The following is a 7,451-nucleotide window of genomic DNA, read 5'->3' as shown; positions in this document are numbered from 1 at the left end:
GCTAAAAATGGCTCTGCTCAAACTCTGTTGGCAGGTTGGGGTGTTGGAGAATTCGTAGTTGAATGTTTGCTCGATGACTTGTGAAGTAAAAGGAACCTTTCAACATTGAAACATGCATGGTGAGTGACAACAGGGCACGCCACGGTCCAGGGGCTGCCACCTCGGGGATGTCCGTGATTTCAAGTCTACTGATGGTTTTGTTATTGGGAATGACTGTATTACAGAAATGTTTGCTGGCTTTTTAGGGTTCACCTGCAAACATAGGGGCTCCAGCCTTCTGAAAATCCCCTTCCTTCAATATTCCTGGCATCTCCATGGGCCAATTTTATTTGTCCACAAAATATCCACAGTGTTCCATCAAGATCTGCTGCCGCTCTGAGCTGACCCATCAAACTGCCTCCTGTGATGCTGCCTGGGAGGGCAGCTCCTGCCAGGGTCGGCCACTGCTCGGATGGGAGCAATACACACTGCTGTCCTCCGGTGCTCTGCTGTGTCCTCGCTGAAGACTCCCAGCTCGTAGCTTGTGTCTCCCCTCTTCTGGGTGCTCTGGCTCTTTCCCATGCTATACCCAGAGTCTCCTGGGTAAAAAAGAAATCAGTAGTAGAGTAGGGAATAATTTCTCTCACTCTTCCTGTTACACACTCAGAGAGGGTCCCAAATCATGTTGTTTGAGCCCCAGTGTGTTACAGAGACAGCAAAACAGCTCTTTCAATGTCTGCATTAAGACTTGCCTTTTCAGTAAAACTGTCATTATTCATAGATGACATGATACTGTATAGAAAACCCTAAAGACTCCATAAAAAATTATTAGACTTAATAAATGAATTTGGCAATGTAGCAGGATACAAAATTAACGGCCAGAAATCTATGGCATTTTTATACACCAATAGTGAATTTACAGAAAGAGAGGTTAAAAAAAACCCTATTTACCATTGCACCAAAAAAAGATTAAGATACCTAGGAATAAACTTAACTAAGGAGGTAAAAGACCTGTACTCAGGAAACTATAGGACACTGAAAAAAGAGATAGAGGAAGACATAAATAGATGGAAGAACATACCGTGTTCATGGGTTGGTAGAATCAACATCATTAAAATGTCCATACTACCCAAAGCAATCTATAGATTCAATGCACTCCCCATTAAAATACCAATGGCATATTTCACAGACTTAGAACGAACTTTCTAAAAATTCATCTGGAATAAAAAAGACCCTGAATAGCTGCAGAAATCCTGAGAAAGAAGAACAAAGTAGGAAGGATCTCAATACCAGATATCAAGCTATATTACAAAGCCACTGTTCTCAAAACTGCCTGGTACTGGCACAAGAACAGACATACAGACCTGCGGTCGGCAAACTGCGGCTCTTTGGCCCCTTGAGTGTGGCTCTTCCACAAAATACCACGGCCTGGGCGAGTCTATTTTGAAGAAGTGGTGTTAGAAGAAGTTTAAGTTTAAAATATTTGGCTCTCAAAAGAAATTTCAATCGTTGTACTGTTGATATTTGGCTCTGTTGACTAATGAGTTTGCCGACCACTGATATAGACCAATGGAATAGGTTAGAGAACCCAGAAATTGACCCAAACCATTATGCTCAATTAATTTTTGACAAAGGAGGCAAGCGCATACAATGGAGTCAAGACAGACTCTTTAATAAATGGTGTTGGGAAAATTGGGCAGACACATGCAAAAAAGTGATACTAGACCACCAACTTATGCCAGCCACAAAAATAAACTCAAAATGGATAAAGGACTTAAACATAAGATGGGAAACCATAAATCTTAGAGGAATCCACAGGTAGCAAAATCTTAGACATATGCCGAAGCAATATCCTCACTGATACAACTCCTAGGGCAATAGAAACTGAAGAGAAAATAAACAAATGGGACTACATCAAAATGAAAAGCTTCTGCACAGCAAAAGAAACCATCAACAAAACAACAAGAAAGCCCAGTGCATGGGAGAACATATTTGCCAATGTTATCTCTGATAAGGGTTTAATCTCCAACATTTATAGGGAACTCATACAACTTCACAAAAGGAAGATAAACAATCCAATAAAAAAATGGGCACCAGACCTAAATACATACTTTTCGAAAGAGGACATAAAAAAGACCAAGAGATATATGAAAACACTAGAGGCCCAGTGTACAAAATTCATGCACAGGAGGGGTTCCCCTCAGCCCAGCCTGCACCCTCTCCAATCGGGGACCCCTCAGGGGATGTCCGACTGCCGAGGATCGGGCCTAAGTCGGCAGTCGGACATCCCTCTCACAATCTGGGACCGCTGGCTCCTAACTGCTCACCTGCCTGCCTGCCTGATTGCCCTTAACTGCCCCCCCTGCCAGCCTGATCACCCCTAACTGCCTCTGCCTGCCGGCCTGATCACCCCCAACTGTCCTCCTGCTGGCCTGGTCGCCCCCAACTTCTCCCCTGCTGGCCTGGTCACCCCATGCAGCCTGCTGTTCAGTCGTTTGGTCATCCCTCACTAACCCCCTTGCCAGCCTTGTCGCCCCACGCAGCCTGTTGTTCGGTTGTTACTGTTACTGTGACGACATCCCGGACAATTTGCATATTCCTCTATTATTTGTATAGATGCTCAAAGTCACTAATCATGCAAGAGATGCAAATCAAAACGACAATGAGCTACCATCTCACACCTGTCAGAATGGCTATCATCAACAAATCAACAAATGACAAGTGCTGGCAAGGATGCAGAAATAAAGGAACCCTCGTGCACTGCTGGTGGGAATGCAGACTGGTGCAGCCACTGTGGAGAACAGTATGGAGTTTCCTCAAAAAACTAAAAATGGAACTCCCATTTGACCCCTGATTCCACTTTTAGGAATATATCCCAAGAAACTAGAAACACCAATCAGAAAGGATATATGCACCCCTATCTTCATAGCAGCACAATTTACCATAGCTAAGATTTGGAAACAGCCTAAGTGCCCATCAGCAGATGAGTGGATTAGAGACTTGTTGTACATCTACACAATGGAATACTACGCTGCTGTACAAAGGAAGGAACTCTTACCATTTGCAACAGCATGGATGGACCTGGAGAGCATTATGCTAAGTGAAATAAGTCAGTCAGAGAAAGATAAATATCACATGATCTCACTCATTTGTTCAATATAATGAACAAAATAAACTGATGAACAAAATCAGATCCAGAGACAGAGAAGCATCGATCAGACCATCAAACCTCTGAGGGAAGGTAGGGGAGGGTGGGGGGGAAAGGGGAGAGATCAACCGAAGGACTTGTATGCATGCATATAAGCCTAACCAATGGACACAGACACCAGGGGGTGAGGGCACCAGCGGGGGTAGGGTGGAGTGGAAGGGGGGGTAAGGAGGGATAAGGACACATATGTAATACCTTAATCAATAAAGAAAAAAAAGTCTTTCTTTTCTATGGGGCCTTGGATATTCAGCTAAGTGATTGGGACAGTGTTGCATCCATCCTGATGATCAGCGTATTGGCGCCACAGAAGGATCTCTCTCAAATGAGGCACTGCAGTCTCCTGCAAATAAACTAAAAAAGAGAGAGGGGCCGAAACCGGTTTGGCTCAGTGGATAGAGCGTCAGCCTGTGGACTGAAAGGTCCCAGGTTCGATTCCGGTCAAGGGCATGTACCTTGGTTGCGGGCACATCCCCAGTGGGGGGTGTGCAGGAGGCAGCTGATGGATGTTTCTCTCTCATTGATGTTTCTTACTCTCTATCCTTCTCCCTTCCTCTTTGTAAAAAAAAGAGAGAGGAAGGTCCATGGGCTGCAAGAAAAGGGTGGCAGCCAGCGACCACAGCTCTGTAGGTGCTGGCTGCAGCTGTGCTGAGACTTTCAAGGGGGACGTCTACAGACGGGACTCAGCCGTGTGGAACTTGCCCCAGCAGAAAGGAGAAAATCGCTTCACTCACTCCTCTCTTCATTGGGTCCTGTCAACAGCCCCCCTCCTCTGGCCCAGAAGTTGAGTGAAACACTTGGACTTCACCAGTAGAAGGCCAAGAAGTGGCTCTGGGTTCCTGGGGCAGCACATGGTGGAACAGTTGCTGGAAAGAGGCTGCACCGTCAGTGTGTTCGATATGCGGCAGGGTTTCGATAACCCGCAGGTGCAGTTCTTCTGGGCGACCTCTGCAGCCAACAGGACTTGTACCCAGCTCTGAAAGGTGTAAGCACAGTTTTCCACTGCGCATCACCCCTACCATCCAGTACCAACAAGGAACTCTCTTATAGAGTGAATTATAGCCCTAACTGGTTTGGCTCAGTTGATAGAGCGTCAGCCTGCAAACTGAAGGGTCCCAGGTTCGATTCTGGTTAAGGGCACATGCCCCAATTGTGGGCTTGATCCTCAATAGGGGCGTGCAGGAGGCAGCCAATCAATGATTCTCTCTCATCATTGATGTTTCTACCTCTCCCTCCCTCCCTTTCTGAAATAAATAAAAATATTAAAGCCCTAACTGGTTTGGCTCAGTGGATAAAGCTGAGGGGTCCCAGGTTTGATTCTGGTCAAGGGCATGTACCTTGGTTTCGGGCACATCCCCAGTAGGGGGTGTGCAGGAGGCGGCTGATCTATGTTTCTCTCTCATCGATGTTTCTAACTCTCTATCCCTCTCCCTTCCTCTCTGTAAAAAATCAATAAAATATGTTTAAAAAAATAGAGTGAACTACATTGGCACCAGGAATGTCATTGAAACTTGCAAAAAGGCTGGGGTTCATTTTAACCAGCAGTGCTAGTGTCATTTTTGAGAGCGTTGACATCAAGAATGGAACTGAGGACCTCCCTTATGCCATGAAACCCATTGACTACTACACAGAGACGAAGATCTTACAGGAGAGAGAAGTCCTGTGCCATGATCCTGAGAGGAATTTCTTAACCACAGCTATCCTACCCCCCTCCCCCATGGCATTTTCAGCCCAAAGAACCCCCCGCTGGTCCCTATCCTCTTTGAGGCAGCCAGAAAAGGCAAGATGAAGTTCATGATCAGAAACGGGGAAAACTTGATGGACTTCACCTTCGTGGAGAACGTGGTTCACAGACATATTCTGGCTGCAGAATGCCTCTCCTAAGACACAGCCTTGGGTGGGAAGGCATTCCACATCACCAACGCCAAACCCATCCCCTTTTGGACATTCCTGTCCCGCATCCTGACAGGCTTCAATTACAAAGCCCCCAAGTACCACATCCCCTACTGGGTGGCCTACTACCTGGCCCTCCTGCTGTCCCTCCTGGTGATGGTGATCAGTCCTGTCATCCAACTCCAGCCCACATTCACCAGATGCGGGTCGCGCTGGCTGGCACATTCCACTACTGCAGCTGCGAGAGAGCCAAAAAGGCCCTGGGCTAGCAGCCGCTGGTCACCGTGGATGACGCCATGGAAAGAACTGTGCAGAGCTTCCTCCACCTGCAGAGGGTCAATGAGGCCCCCGATACCACATTCCGCCTCCAATACCTCTCCTTGTGGATCAATACACTAACCTCCTTCAAGTGACTTTCTTCTGAGCTCAGATACCTCCTGCCAGTTATGTAGGAGCACACCCGGCCTTCCCATGACCACAAGTGAGGCCTTAGTGGAAGCACAGGCTCAGACTTGGACTTTAGCGGGCAGCTTTGCATTATTCTGTTTTGTGTTCCCTCTCGCCCATCCCAACTCTCTCCTGGGTCCTGATCATCCCACTGTCCTTGTACATAATCAAGGAAGCTGTAGCGAAGAACCGACCCCGTTGCTAATTGAGGATGGAGAACTAGATTCATTTCCACGCAAACCAATACAAGAGTAGAAGCCACAGACTGTTCATGGAGCCACATATTACAAACATCCTAGAGGAGAAACAGTTAGAAACACATGGTGAGACTGCAAGTGTACATTTTAAATAGAGTTTAGAGCAGTGGTTCTCAACCTTCCTAATGCCGCGACCCTTTAATACAGTTCCTCATGTTGTGGTGACCCCCAACCATAAAATTATTTTCGTTGCTACTTCATAACTGTAATTTTGCTACTGTTATGAATCGTAATGTAAATATCTGATATGCAGGATGTATTTTCATTGTTACAAATTGAACATAATTAACGCATAGTTATTAATCACAAAAACAATATGTAATTATATATTGTGAAATATCCTACATAATAAAAGGGTAATATGCAAATTACCATCACTCCGCTACGCCCACGATTGGGCCGGCGGGAGGCAAAGGGCGGGTGGCGGGGATGGAGTGTCCCCGCCCCCTGCCCTTGCCTCCGGCCGGAGGTGATCCGCCCCCACGCCGCTGAGTGGAGGCTGAATGGGGCCAGCCAGATGCTGAGCTCGTGTCGCCAGTGGGGCCAGTGGGACGCTGAGCTCGCATCGCCAGTGGCGGTGCGAGCTCAGCGTCTGCGCCATGGCTGTGTTACGGCACAGAAGGGGCCTCTGGGGCAGCGAGCCCATGTCCCCGCCCCAGCTGGCCTTGTGGCAGGAGTGAACGGGCCTGTGGGGCCCGGAGCTCAGCATCCGCGCGGCAGGGGAGGAACCAGAAAAATGGATCTTTCCATTTCTGATGCTGACAGCCCTCTGGGTGCCGGGGTCCTCCACCTGCAGCCCCCAGTCACAGCCCATCAGCCCCAGTCACAGACTGGAAGCCCCCTGCCAGCAGTCCAGATGGGACCAGTGTTGTGCCGCGGTGGTGGGTGTCAGCGGGCATGCTACAGACATCAAATCACTGACACCGAGGCCACCCCCCCCCCCCACACACACACACTCGCAAGTAGTATGGTCCAAGGGGGTGACTCCTAAGGCAAGGCTCCCATGGCAGCTGATGCTCACCATGCCAGGTGAGGAAGCCAGACCTGAAAGCCCAAGCCCCTGAGTACCCGAACTGCAGGGCGCCATGGGCCAGGGCCTTGAGGAGGTCCCAGGACAAGCATCTTCCCAGAGGCTGTGCAGAAGGAGGGGAGGAACCTCTGGCTAGAGGCCGGGGTGAGGGATGCTGGCGTCTTTGCAGACCAAGACAGGGCTGAGGGACCTCCCCCCCGCACCCTCATGCACGAATTTCGTGCACCGGGCCTCTAGTTTATTTCTAATTACAAATAAATGAAATTTTGTCTTGAAGCATGATGTAGCATGGGTAACAGTCTTAATATTACAACAGTAAACTACATTGCTACATTTTGCGACAGTATGCGTAAAAAGCCAACGTCAGTGTGAAGGTTGAGATTGCCTCTTTCTCACCAGATCAGAAATTCTCAGGGTAGTCTTTGCAAGAGCACAACGAAGATCATCTTCCACAACAAGTCTACTTCTGTATTTAGACTTGATAACGAACAAGCTGGAAAACCCTGTTTCACAAAGATATGTTGTTGGAAATGGAAGAAGAAGGCGCAACACAGTCTCAGACAGAACAGGATATGACTGCAAACACTTGATCCAGAATTCTGTAACTGGCATTGTAGAGAAATCAGTTCTCGCTGCATCG

At 47.9% G+C, this 7,451-nt stretch overlaps 1 pseudogene across 1 annotated transcript; it reads left to right on the top strand.

The window, feature by feature from the left end:
• The first annotated feature begins 3,768 nt into the window (after positions 1–3,768).
• Positions 3,769–5,490, top strand: LOC307110220 (sterol-4-alpha-carboxylate 3-dehydrogenase, decarboxylating-like; annotated as a pseudogene). The gene is made up of 3 exons: positions 3,769–3,875; positions 3,999–4,235; positions 4,661–5,490. The product of its transcript is annotated as a sterol-4-alpha-carboxylate 3-dehydrogenase, decarboxylating-like (transcript).
• Positions 5,491–7,451: the final 1,961 nt, after the last annotated feature.

Source organism: Cnephaeus nilssonii (genome assembly GCF_951640355.1).
Source record: "Cnephaeus nilssonii genome assembly, chromosome: 13".
Taxonomy (NCBI): Eukaryota; Metazoa; Chordata; class Mammalia; order Chiroptera; family Vespertilionidae; genus Cnephaeus; species Cnephaeus nilssonii.
Note: the sequence above shows the minus strand (reverse complement) of the source record. Positions and strands in the feature narration are given on the sequence as shown.